The following is a 13,230-nucleotide window of genomic DNA, read 5'->3' as shown; positions in this document are numbered from 1 at the left end:
AGTGACAGCTCCATCCCCAGTGGCAGCTCCATCCCCAGTGACAGCCCCATCCCCAGTGGCAGCCCCATTCCCAGTGGCAGCTCCATCCCTAGTGGCAGCCCCGTCCCCAGTGGCAGCCCCATCCTTAGTGACAGCCTCATCCCCAATGGCAGCCCCATCCCCAGTGACAGCCCCATCTTTAGTGACAGCGCCATCCCCAGTGGCAGCTCCATCCCTAGTGGCAGCCCCAACCCCAGTGGCAGCCCCATCCCCAGTAACAGCTCCATCCCCAGTGGCAGCCTCATCCCTAGTGGCAGTCCCATCCCCAGTGGCAGCCCTATCCCCAGTGGCAGCTCCATCCTTAGTGGCAGCCCCATCCCCAGTGGCAGTCCCATCCCCAGTGACAGCCCCATCCCTAGTGACAGCCCCATCTGTTGTGAATTCTGCTCTTGGGTTCCCTCCAGTGGTTGTAGGTGGGAATGCAGTTGTCTCTGAGTCACAGTCCTGGCCAGGTGTATCTGCTAATTGCTGTTCTGACTGGGATATTTAAGTGTGCAGGATTCATTAGCCCTTGCCAGTTGTCAATGTTCCTTGTGAAGTGTTGGATCACTTTCTGGCTTCTCCTGCTAGCTCCCAAATTCAGCAAAGATAAGTGTTTGGTTTTTTGTGCCTGTGGCACACTGCTGTGTGCTTGTTTTTGTTTGTATTCCTGCTCTGATTGTAGGATTCGCTGGAGTTGCAGATATACGCTCCTACATCTTTAGTTAGATGTGGGAAGTTTTTGTATATTCTGCTGTGGATATTTTTGAAGGGTTTTAATACTGACCGCACAGAACTCTGTCCTATCCTGTCCTATTTAGCTAGAGTGGCCTCCTGTGCTAAATCCTGTTTTTCTGCCTGTGTATGTTTTTTCCTCTCCGACTCACCGCCAATATTTGTGGGGGGCTGTCTATCCTTTGGGGATCTGCTCTGAGGCAAGATAGTATTCCTATTTCCATCTTTAGGGATATTTAGTCCTCCGGCTGTGACGAGGTGTCTAGGATTGTTAGGTACACTCCACGGCTACTTCTAGTTGCGGTGTTAAGTTCAGGATTGCGGTCAGTATAGTGACCACCTTCTCCAGTGAAAGTTCTTCTGCTCCGGTGTTGCGCCAACCGGATGTTTCTCTTCCGTTTCAAGTTGAGGTTGACGCTTCTGAGATTGGGGCAGGGTCCATTTTGTCTCCGAGGGATCCTGTTGGTTCCTTAATGAAACCGTGTGCCTTCTTTTCCCGTAAGTTTTCGCCTGCTGAACGCAATTATGATGTCGGCAATTGGGAGTTGTTGGCTATGAAGTGGACGTTTGAGGAGTGGCGACATTGGCTTGAGGGAGCTAAGCACCGTATTGTGGTCTTGACCGATCATAAGAATTTGATTTACCTCGAGTCTGCTAAACGGCTGAATCCTAGACAGGCTCGATGGTCCTTGTTTTTTTCCCGTTTTGATTTTGTGGTCTCGTGCCTTCCGGGTTCTAAGAATATTAAGGCTGATGCCCTCTCTAGGAGTTTTTTGCCTGATTCTCCTGAGGTCTTAGAGCCGGTCGGTATTCTGAAAGAGGGGGTGATCCTTTCTGCCATTTTCCCTGATTTATGACGGGTTCTTCAGGAATTTCAGGCTGACAAACCTGACCGCTGTCCTGTGGGGAAACTGTTTGTTACTGACAGATGGACTAGTAGAGTGATTTCTGAGGTTCACTGTTCCATGTTGGCTGGTCATCCTGGCATTATTGGTACCAGAGATTTGGTTGGTAGGTCCTTTTGGTGGCCTTCATTGTCGCGTGATGTGCGTTCTTTTGTGCAGTCCAGTGGCACTTGTGCGCGGGCCAAGCCTTGTTGTTCCCGTGCTAGTGGGTTGCTTTTGCCATTGCCAGTCCCTGAGAGGCCCTGGACGCATTTTTTGATGGATTTTATTTCTGATCTTCCGGTCTCCCAGAAGATGTCTGTTATCTGGGTTGTTTGTGACCGGTTCTCTAAGATTGTTTATTTGGTGCCTTTGCCTAAATTGCCTTCCTTTTCAGATTTGGTTCCGTTGTTTTTTCAGCATGTGGTTCGTTTGCATGGTATTCCGGAGAATATTGTGTCCAACAGAGGTTCCCCGTTTGTTTCTAGGTTTTGGCGGGCCTTTTGTGCTAGGCTGGGCATTGATTTGTCTTTTTCTTCTGCATTTCATCCTCAGACAAATGGCCAGACCGAGCGAACTAATCAGACTTTGGAGACTTATTTGAGATGCTTTGTGTCTGCTGATCAGGATGATTGGGTGGCTTTATTGCCATTGGCCGAGTTTGCCCTTAATAATCGGGTAGTTCGGCTACCATGGTTTCGCCTTTTGTAATTTTGGTTTTCATCCTCGTTTTTCTTCTGGGCAGGTTGAGCCTTCTGACTGTCCTGGTGTGGATTCTGTGGTGGACAGGTTGCAGCAGATTTGGGCTCATGTGGTGGACAATTTGGTGTTGTCTCAAGAGGAGGCTCAACGTTTTGCTAATCGTCGTCGGTGTGTTGGTTCCCGGCATTGGGTTGGGGATCTGGTCTGGTTGTCTTCCCGTCATGTTCCTATGAAGGTTTCTTCTCCTAAGATAAAGCCTCGGTTTATTGGTCCTTATATGATTTCTGAGATTATTAATCCGGTGTCTTTTCGACTGGCGCTTCCGGCCTCTTTTGCTATCCATAATGTCTTCCATAGATATTTGTTATGTAAATATGTGGAGCCCGTTGTTCCCTGTGTTGATCCTCCGGCCCCTGTGTTGGTTGATGGGGAGTTGGAATATGTTGTTGAGAAGATTTTGGATTCCCGTTTTTCGAGGCGGAAGCTTCAGTACCTTGTCAAATGGAAGGGTTATGGCCAGGAGGATAATTCTTGGGTTTTTGCCTCTGATGTCCATGCTGCTGATTTGGTCCGTGCCTTTCATCTGGCTCATCCTGATCGTCCTGGAGGTCCTGGTATGGGTTCGGTGACCCCTCCTCAAGGGGGGGGGGTACTGTTGTGAATTCTGCTCTTGGGTTCCCTCCAGTGGTTGTAGGTGGGAATGCAGTTGTCTCTGAGTCACAGTCCTGGCCAGGTGTATCTGCTAATTGCTGTTCTGACTGGGATATTTAAGTGTGCAGGATTCATTAGCCCTTTCCAGTTGTCAATGTTCCTTGTGAAGTGTTGGATCACTTTCTGGCTTCACCTGCTAGCTCCCAAATTCAGCAAAGATAAGTGTTTGGTTTTTTGTGTCTGTGGCACACTGCTGTGTGCTTGTTTTTGTTTGTATTCCTGCTCTGATTGTAGGATTCGCTGGAGTTGCAGATATACGCTCCTACATCTTTAGTTAGATGTGGGAAGTTTTTGTATATTCTGCTGTGGATATTTTTGAAGGGTTTTAATACTGACCGCACAGAACTCTGTCCTATCCTGTCCTATTTAGCTAGAGTGGCCTCCTGTGCTAAATCCTGTTTTTCTGCCTGTGTATGTTTTTTCCTCTCCGACTCACCGCCAATATTTATGGGGGGCTGTCTATCCTTTGGGGATCTGCTCTGAGGCAAGATAGTATTCCTATTTCCATCTTTAGGGGTATTTAGTTCTCCGGCTGTGACGAGGTGTCTAGGTGTGTTAGGTACACTCCACGGCTACTTCTAGTTGCGGTGTTAAGTTCAGGATTGCGGTCAGTATAGTGACCACCTTCTCCAGTGAAAGTCCTCATGCTGCTACAAGGTCACCGGATTATAACATCCATCCCCAGTGACAGTCCCATCCCCAGTGGCAGCCCCATCCCCAGTGGCAGCCCCATCCCCAGTGGCAGCCCCATCCCCAGTGACAGCCCCATCCCCAGTCCCATTCCCAGTGGCAGCCCATCCCCAGTGGCAGTCCCATCCCCAGTGACAGCCCCATCCCCAGTGGCAGTCCCATCCCCAGTGACAGCCCCATCCCCAGTCACAGTCCCATCCCCAGTGGAAGCTCCATCCCCAGTGGCAGTCCCATCCCCAGTGACAGCCCCATCCCCAGTGGCAGTCCCATCCCCAGTGGCAGTCCCATCCCCAGTGACAGCCCCATCCCCAGTCACAGTCCCATTCCCAGTGGCAGCCCATCCCCAGTGGCAGCCCCATCCCCAGTGGCAGTCCCATCCCCAGTGGCAGCCCCATCCCCAGTGGCAGCTCCATCCCCAGTGGCAGTCCCATCCCCAGTGGCAGCCCCATTCCCAGTGGCAGCCCCATCCCCAGTGACAGCCCCATCCCCAGTGACAGTCCCATCCCCAGTGGCAGCCCCATCCCCAGTGGCCGTCCCATTCCCAGTGGCTGTCCCATCCCCAGTGGCAGCCCCATTCCCAGTGGCAGCCCCATCCCCAGTGACAGCCCCATCCCCAGTGGCAGTCCCATCCCCAGTGGCAGTCCCATCCCCAGTGGCAGCCCCATCCCAGTGGCAGTCCCATTCCCAGTGGCAGCCCATCCCCAGTGGCAGCCCCATCCCCAGTGACAGCCCCATCCCCAGTCACAGTCCCATTCCCAGTGGCAGCCCATCCCCAGTGGCAGCCCCATCCCCAGTGGCAGCCCCATCCCCAGTGGCAGCTCCATCCCCAGTGGCAGCTCCATTCCCAGTGGCATCCCCATCCCCAGTGACAGCCCCATCCCCAGTGACAGTCCCATCCCCAGTGGCAGCCCCATCCCCAGTGGCAGCCCCATCCCCAGTGGCAGCCCATCCCCAGTGGCAGCCCCATCCCCAGTGGCAGTCCCATCCCCAGTGGCAGCCCCATCCCCAGTGACAGTCCCATCCCCAGTGGCAGCCTCATCCTCAGTGGCAGCTCCATCCCCAGTGACAGTCCCATCCCCAGTGGCAGCCCCATCCCCAGTGGCAGTCCCATCCCCAGTGGCAGTCCCATCCCCAGTGACAGTCCCATCCCCAGTGGCAGCCCCGTCCCCAGTGGCAGTCCCATCCCCAGTGGCAGCCCCATCCCCAGTGGCAGCTCCATTCCCAGTGGCAGTCCCATCCCCAGTGGCAGTCCCATCCCCAGTGGCAGCCCCATCCCAGTGGCAGTCCCATTCCCAGTGGCAGCCCATCCCCAGTGGCAGCCCCATCCCCAGTGACAGCCCCATCCCCAGTCACAGTCCCATTCCCAGTGGCAGCCCATCCCCAGTGGCAGCCCCATCCCCAGTGGCAGTCCCATCCCCAGTGGCAGCCCCATCCCCAGTGGCAGCTCCATCCCCAGTGGCAGCTCCATTCCCAGTGGCAGCCCCATCCCCAGTGACAGCCCCATCCCCAGTGACAGTCCCATCCCCAGTGGCAGCCCCATCCCCAGTGGCAGCCCCATCCCCAGTGGCAGTCCCATCCCCAGTGGCAGCCCCATCCCCAGTGGCAGCCCCATCCCCAGTGACATCCCCATCCCCAGTGGCAGCCCCATCCCCAGTGACAGCCCCATCCCCAGTGACAGTCCCATCCCCAGTGGCAGCCCCATCCCCAGTGGCAGTCCCATCCCCAGTGGCAGCCCCATCCCCAGTGGCAGTCCCATCCCCAGTGGCAGCCCCATCCCAGTGGCAGTCCCATTCCCAGTGGCAGCCCATCCCCAGTGGCAGCCCCATCCCAGTGGCAGTCCCATTCCCAGTGGCAGCCCATCCCCAGTGGCAGCCCCATCCCCAGTGACAGCCCCATCCCCAGTCACAGTCCCATTCCCAGTGGCAGCCCATCCCCAGTGGCAGCCCCATCCCCAGTCACAGTTCCATTCCCAGTGGCAGCCCATCCCCAGTGGCAGCCCCATCCCCAGCGACAGTCCCATCCCCAGTGGCAGCCTCATCCTCAGTGGCAGCTCCATCCCCAGTGGCAGTCCCATCCCCAGTGGCAGCCCCATCCCCAGTGGCAGCCCCATCCCCAGTGACAGCCCCATCCCCAGTCACAGTTCCATTCCCAGTGGCAGCCCATCCCCAGTGGCAGCCCCATCCCCAGCGACAGTCCCATCCCCAGTGGCAGCCTCATCCTCAGTGGCAGCTCCATCCCCAGTGGCAGTCCCATCCCCAGTGGCAGCCCCATCCCCAGTGGCAGTCCCATCCCCAGTGGCAGTCCCATCCCCAGTGGCAGCCCCATCCCCAGTGGCAGTCCCATCCCCAGTGGCAGTCCCATCCCCAGTGGCAGCCCCATCCCCAGTGGCAGTCCCATCCCCAGTGGCAGTCCCATCCCCAGTGACAGTCCCATCCCCAGTGACAGTCCCATCCCCAGTGACAGCTCTATCCCCAGTCACAGCCCCATCCACAGTGGCAGTCCCATCCCCAGTGGCAGTCCCATCCCCAGTGGCAGCCTCATCCTCAGTGGCAGCTCCATCCCCAGTGGCAGTCCCATCCCCAGTGGCAGCCCCATCCCCAGTGGCAGTCCCATCCCCAGTGGCAGTCCCATCACCAGTGGCAGCCCCATCCCCAGTGGCAGTCCCATCCCCAGTGGCAGTCCCATCCCCAGTGGCAGCCCCATCCCCAGTGGCAGCCCCATCCCCAGTGACAGTCCCATCCCCAGTGGCAGTCCCATCCCCAGTGACAGTCCCATCCCCAGTGACAGCTCTATCCCCAGTCACAGCCCCATCCACAGTGGCAGTCCCATCCCCAGTGGCAGTCCCATCCCCAGTGACAGTCCCATCCCCAGTGACAGTCCCATCCCCAGTGACAGTCCCATCCTCAGTGACAGCTCTATCCCCAGTCACAGCCCCATCCACAGTGGCAGTCCCATCCCCAGTGGCAGTCCCATCCCCAGTGGCAGCCTCATCCTCAGTGGCAGCTCCATCCCCAGTGGCAGTCCCATCCCCAGTGGCAGCCCCATCCCCAGTGGCAGTCCCATCCCCAGTGGCAGGCCCATCCCCAGTGGCTGCCCCATCCCCAGTGGCAGTCCCATCCCCAGTGGCAGTCCCATCCCCAGTGGCAGCCCCATCCCCAGTGGCAGTCCCATCCCCAGTGGCAGTCCCATCCCCAGTGACAGTCCCATCCCCAGTGGCAGTCCCATCCCCAGTGGCAGTCCCATCCCCAGTGACAGTCCCATCCCCAGTGACAGTCCCATCCCCAGTGACAGCTCTATCCCCAGTGACAGTCCCATCCCCAGTGACAGTCCCATCCCCAGTGACAGCTCTATCCCCAGTCACAGCCCCATCCACAGTGGCAGTCCCATCCCCAGTGGCAGTCCCATCCCCAGTGACAGTCCCATCCCCAGTGACAGTCCCATCCTCAGTGACAGCTCTATCCCCAGTCACAGCCCCATCCACAGTGGCAGTCCCATCCCCAGTGGCAGTCCCATCCCCAGTGGCAGCCTCATCCTCAGTGGCAGCTCCATCCCCAGTGGCAGTCCCATCCCCAGTGGCAGCCCCATCCCCAGTGGCAGTCCCATCCCCAGTGGCAGCCCCATCCCCAGTGGCAGTCCCATCCCCAGTGGCAGTCCCATCCCCAGTGGCAGCCCCATCCCCAGTGGCAGTCCCATCCCCAGTGGCAGTCCCATCCCCAGTGACAGTCCCATCCCCAGTGGCAGTCCCATCCCCAGTGGCAGTCCCATCCCCAGTGACAGTCCCATCCCCAGTGACAGTCCCATCCCCAGTGACAGTCCCATCCCCAGTGACAGCTCTATCCCCAGTCACAGCCCCATCCACAGTGGCAGTCCCATCCCCAGTGACAGCTCTATCCCCAGTGACAGTCCCATCCACAGTGGCAGTCCCATCCCCAGTGGCAGTCCCATCCCCAGTCACAGCCCCATCCACAGTGGCAGTCCCATCCCCAGTGGCAGCTCTGCAGACCACCACATTGCTCTGTGCCATGCCCTGCCCTACTGTCACCCATGCTGGAGCATCCTGGCAAGTCCGAGGACTGTGCGGGGAGTGTGGTGGTCTCCAGAGGAGGAGTAATGTGATGCATAGGATGAGGAAGACCCTCCCTAGCAGTGGGCTGAACTGCCTGCGGTTGGTTCCGTGCCCATCACACTCAGAGCCTGGGAAAAGCAGGAGGAAGATAACCACTCGCGGGGATCCGCAGCTTTTGTCACCCGTGGGCAGCAGCAGCAGGACCGGTGGTCCCGGGCAGGAGGCAGAGGCAGCCCGGACTCTGCAGCCCCCTCTCCCGGTCACACACAGAAGAGGAGGAGGAGGGCGCTGCTGTCAGTCGCGGCTCCACTGCACGACAAGCCGGGTGTGACCGCAGCTCGCCCGCTACACCCGCCAGGAGGGCGCCCCGTGGGGATGAGAGCCGGCCGGTGCAGGTACAGGACGCCGGGCCCGTTATTGTCCCATTGTTCCCCCGTGGCTCCTTTGTGTAGGGTAGGAGGGCGCACAGACATGGCCGGGACCGGGGAGGTGGCAGGACGCCGGGCCCAGCAGCTGGCACAGCACGGTGTGCCTGAGAATGGAGGCATGTGCCATTGCTGAGGCCGGCTCTGCTCCTCCGTGGCCTGTGTGCTGCGCATGGCTGCCCCCGAGCAGGTGGCATGTGGGCATTCTCGGGCCAGCACCACGCTGCAGCATTGTACGGCATGCGGAGGCATCTGCGTGACATGGTGGCACTGCCATAGGGCACAGGCCGAGGGTCCATGCATGACTAGGGGGCATAGCTGCCAGTTACAGCTGGGTGGCAGACAGAACCCTCTTTCATGAAAGCCACCCTTGCCCGGTGGGAATGACACAAGGATGTGTTGTTTGGGCTCATTCCCTGTCATTGCCATCTGCAGTCTGGGTGCTGAGGGGGCTTCATCTCCCCCCTGGTGGGTGCGGGAGAATGTGCTGTCTCCACACCATCCACAGTAAGGAGCAGGCTGACAACCACGCCAGCCGGGCACAAGGGTTGTCAGCCGGTGGAGTATCCAACATTGGCATATCACTGCAGAACTGGACGTGGCATTCTGGAGCCGTGGAAAGCTGGGTGATTGTTTTCTGAATTTTTTGAATGCTTTTTAAACTTTAATTTCTGATCAGTGCATCTCTATAAAATCAAGACGTTGGCTTTACTCATGTGGCATGATGTGTGATCGATAGTGGCGTTATGTGTGATCGATAGTGGCGTTATGTGTGATCAATAGTGGCGTTATGTGTGATACATAGCAGTGTTATGTGTGATCAATAGTGGCGTTATGTGTGATCGATAGTGGCATTATGTGTGATCAATAGTGGCGTTATGTGTGATCAATAGTGGCATGATGTGTGATCAATAGTGGCGTTATGTGTGATCGATAGTGGCGTTATGTGTGATCGATAGTGGCATTATGTGTGATCAATAGTGGCGTTATGTGTGATCGATAGTGGCGTTATGTGTGATCGATAGTGGCGTTATGTGTGATCGATAGTGGCGTTATGTGTGATCGATAGTGGCATTATGTGTGATCAATAGTGGCGTTATGTGTGATCGATAGTGGCGTTATGTGTGATCGATAGTGGCATTATGTGTGATCAATAGTGGCGTTATGTGTGATCGATAGTGGCATTATGTGTGATCAATAGTGGCGTTATGTGTGATCGATAGTGGCGTTATGTGTGATCGATAATGGCGTTATGTGTGATCGATAGTGGCATTATGTGTGATCAATAGTGGCATTATGTGTGATCAATAGTGGCGTTATGTGTGATCGATAGTGGCGTTATGTGTGATCGATAGTGGCATTATGTGTGATCAATAGTGGCGTTATGTGTGATCGATAGTGGCGTTATGTGTGATCGATAGTGGCATTATGTGTGATCGATAGTGGCGTTATGTGTGATCAATAGTGGTGTTATGTGTGATCAATAGTGGCGTTATGTGTGATCGATAGTGGCGTTATGTGTGATCGATAGTGGCATTATGTGTGATCAATAGTGGCATTATGTGTGATCGATAGTGGCGTTATGTGTGATCAATAGTCGCATTATGTGTGATCAATAGTGGCATTATGTGTGATCAATAGTGGCATGATGTGTGATCAATAGTGGCGTTATGTGTGATCGATAGTGGCGTTATGTGTGATAAATAGCAGCGTTATGTGTGATCAATAGTGGCGTTATGTGTGATCGATAGTGGCGTTATGTGTGATAAATAGTGGCATTATGTGTGATACATAGCGGCATTGTGTGTGATCAATAGTGGCGTTATGTGTGATCGATAGTGGCGTTATGTGTGATCGATAGTGGCGTTATGTGTGATCAATAGTGGCGTTATGTGTGATACATAGCAGTGTTATGTGTGATCAATAGTGGCGTTATGTGTGATCGATAGTGGCATTATGTGTGATCAATAGTGGCGTTATGTGTGATCGATACTGGCATGATGTGTGATCAATAGTGGCGTTATGTGTGATCGATAGTGGCGTTATGTGTGATCGATAGTGGCATTATGTGTGATCAATAGTGGCGTTATGTGTGATCGATAGTGGCGTTATGTGTGATCGATAGTGGCATTATGTGTGATCAATAGTGGCGTTATGTGTGATCGATAGTGGCATTATGTGTGATCAATAGTGGCGTTATGTGTGATCGATAGTGGCGTTATGTGTGATCGATAGTGGCGTTATGTGTGATCGATAGTGGCATTATGTGTGATCAATAGTGGCATTATGTGTGATCAATAGTGGCGTTATGTGTGATCGATAGTGGCGTTATGTGTGATCGATAGTGGCATTATGTGTGATCAATAGTGGCATTATGTGTGATCAATAGTGGCGTTATGTGTGATCGATAGTGGCGTTATGTGTGATCGATAGTGGCATTATGTGTGATCAATAGTGGCGTTATGTGTGATCGATAGTGGCGTTATGTGTGATCGATAGTGGCATTATGTGTGATCGATAGTGGCGTTATGTGTGATCAATAGTGGCGTTATGTGTGATCGATAGTGGCGTTATGTGTGATCGATAGTGGCATTATGTGTGATCAATAGTGGCGTTATGTGTGATCGATAGTGGCGTTATGTGTGATCAATAGTAGCATTATGTGTGATCCATAGTGGCTTGATGTGTGATCAATAGTCGCATTATGTGTGATCAATAGTGGCATTATGTGTGATCAATAGTGGCATGATGTGTGATCAATAGTGGCGTTATGTGTGATAGATAGTGGCGTTATGTGTGATAAAGAGCAGCGTTATGTGTGATCAATAGTGGCGTTATGTGTGATCGATAGTGGCGTTATGTGTGATAAATAGTGGCATTATGTGTGATACATAGCGGCATTGTGTGTGATCAATAGTGGCGTTATGTGTGATCGATAGTGGCGTTATGTGTGATAAATAGTGGCATTATGTGTGATACATAGCGACGTTATGTGTGATCAATAGTGGCGTTATGTGTGATCAATAGCAGTGCTATGTGTGATCCATAGTGGCATTATGTGTGATCAATAGTGGCATTATGTGTGATACATAGCGGTGTTATGTGTGATCAATAGTGGCGTTATGTGTGATCAATAGTGGCGTTATGTGTGATCTGTAGTGGCATTATGTGTGATCTGTAGTGGCATGATGTGTGATCAGTAGTGGCATTATGTGTGATCAATAGTGGCATTACGTGTGATACATAGCGGCGTTATGTGTGATCAATAGTGGCATGATGTGTGATCAATAGTGGCGTTATGTGTGATCAATAGTGGCGTTATGTGTGATCGATAGTGGTGTTATGTGTGATCAATAGTGGTATTATGTGTGATAGATAGTGGTGTTATGTGTGATCAATAGTGGCATGATGTGTGATCCATAGTGGCGTTATGTGTGATCAATAGTGGCATTATGTGTGATACATAGCGGCGTTATGTGTGATCAATAGTGGCGTTATGTGTGATCAATAGCAGTGCTATGTGTGATCCATAGTGGCATTATGTGTGATCAATAGTGGCATTATGTGTGATACATAGCGGTGTTATGTGTGATCAATAGTGGCGTTATGTGTGATCAATAGTGGCGTTATGTGTGATCTGTAGTGGCATTATGTGTGATCTGTAGTGGCATGATGTGTGATCAGTAGTGGCATTATGTGTGATCAATAGTGGCGTTATGTGTGATCGATAGTGACGTTATGTGTGATCAATAGTGGCATTATGTGTGATACATAGCGGCGTTATGTGTGATCAATAGTGGCATGATGTGTGATCAATAGTGGCGTTATGTGTGATCAATAGTGGCGTTATGTGTGATCAATAGTGGCATGATGTGTGATCAATAGTGGCATGATGTGTGATCAATAGTGGCGTTATGTGTGATCGATAGTGGTGTTATGTGTGATCAATAGTGGTATTATGTGTGATAGATAGTGGTGTTATGTGTGATCAATAGTGGCATGATGTGTGATCCATAGTGGCGTTATGTGTGATCAATAGTGGCATTATGTTTGATCCATAGTGGCATTATGTGTGATTGATAGTGGCGTTATGTGTGATCAATAGTGGCGTTATGTGTGATCAATAGTGGCGTTATGTGTGATCCATAGTGGTATTATGTGTGATCGATAGTGGCATTATGTGTGATCAATAGTGGCGTTATGTGTGATCCATAGTGGTATGATGTGTGATCGATAGTGGCATTATGTGTGATCAATAGTGGCGTTATGTGTGATCCATAGTGGCATTATGTGTGATCCATAGTGGCATTATGTGTGATCCATAGTGGCATTATGTGTGATCAATAGTGGCATGATGTGTGATCAATAGTGGCATGATGTGTGATCAATAGTGGCGTTATGTGTGATCGATAGTGGTGTTATGTGTGATCAATAGTGGTATTATGTGTGATAGATAGTGGTAGTGGTGTTATGTGTGATCAATAGTGGCATGATGTGTGATCCATAGTGGCGTTATGTGTGATCAATAGTGGCATGATGTGTGATCAATAGTGGCATGATGTGTGATCAATAGTGGCGTTATGTGTGATCGATAGTGGTGTTATGTGTGATCAATAGTGGTATTATGTGTGATAGATAGTGGTGTTATGTGTGATCAATAGTGGCGTTATGTGTGATCAATAGTGGCGTTATGTGTGATCAATAGTGGCGTTATGTGTGATCCATAGTGGTATTATGTGTGATCGATAGTGGCATTATGTGTGATCAATAGTGGCGTTATGTGTGATCCATAGTGGTATGATGTGTGATCGATAGTGGCATTATGTGTGATCAATAGTGGCGTTATGTGTGATCCATAGTGGCATTATGTGTGATCCATAGTGCATTATGTGCGATCCATAGTGGCATTATGTGTGATCCATAGTGGCATTATGTGTGATCCATAGTGGCACTATGTGTCATACTTAGTGGCATTATATGTGATCTATAGCAACATTAT

At 52.5% G+C, this 13,230-nt stretch overlaps 1 protein-coding gene across 4 annotated transcripts in view; it reads left to right on the top strand.

Moving 5' to 3' along the window:
* The first annotated feature begins 7,762 nt into the window (after positions 1-7,762).
* The window catches only part of FYN (FYN proto-oncogene, Src family tyrosine kinase), a 223,080-nt gene continuing 217,612 nt past the window's right edge, over positions 7,763-13,230 (top strand). Inside the window, exon 1 of one of the 4 annotated variants that reach the window (XM_069726147.1) lies at positions 7,763-8,201. The gene's annotated coding sequence lies outside the window, so the exon portion shown is untranslated. The remainder of the gene's footprint in view (positions 8,202-13,230) is intronic. The other 3 variants (XM_069726150.1, XM_069726148.1, XM_069726149.1) reach the window with 3 other exon arrangements.

Source organism: Ranitomeya imitator, chromosome 5 (genome assembly GCF_032444005.1).
Source record: "Ranitomeya imitator isolate aRanImi1 chromosome 5, aRanImi1.pri, whole genome shotgun sequence".
Lineage (NCBI taxonomy): Eukaryota > Metazoa > Chordata > Amphibia > Anura > Dendrobatidae > Ranitomeya > Ranitomeya imitator.
This window is presented reverse-complemented; position numbering and strand designations above follow the sequence as displayed.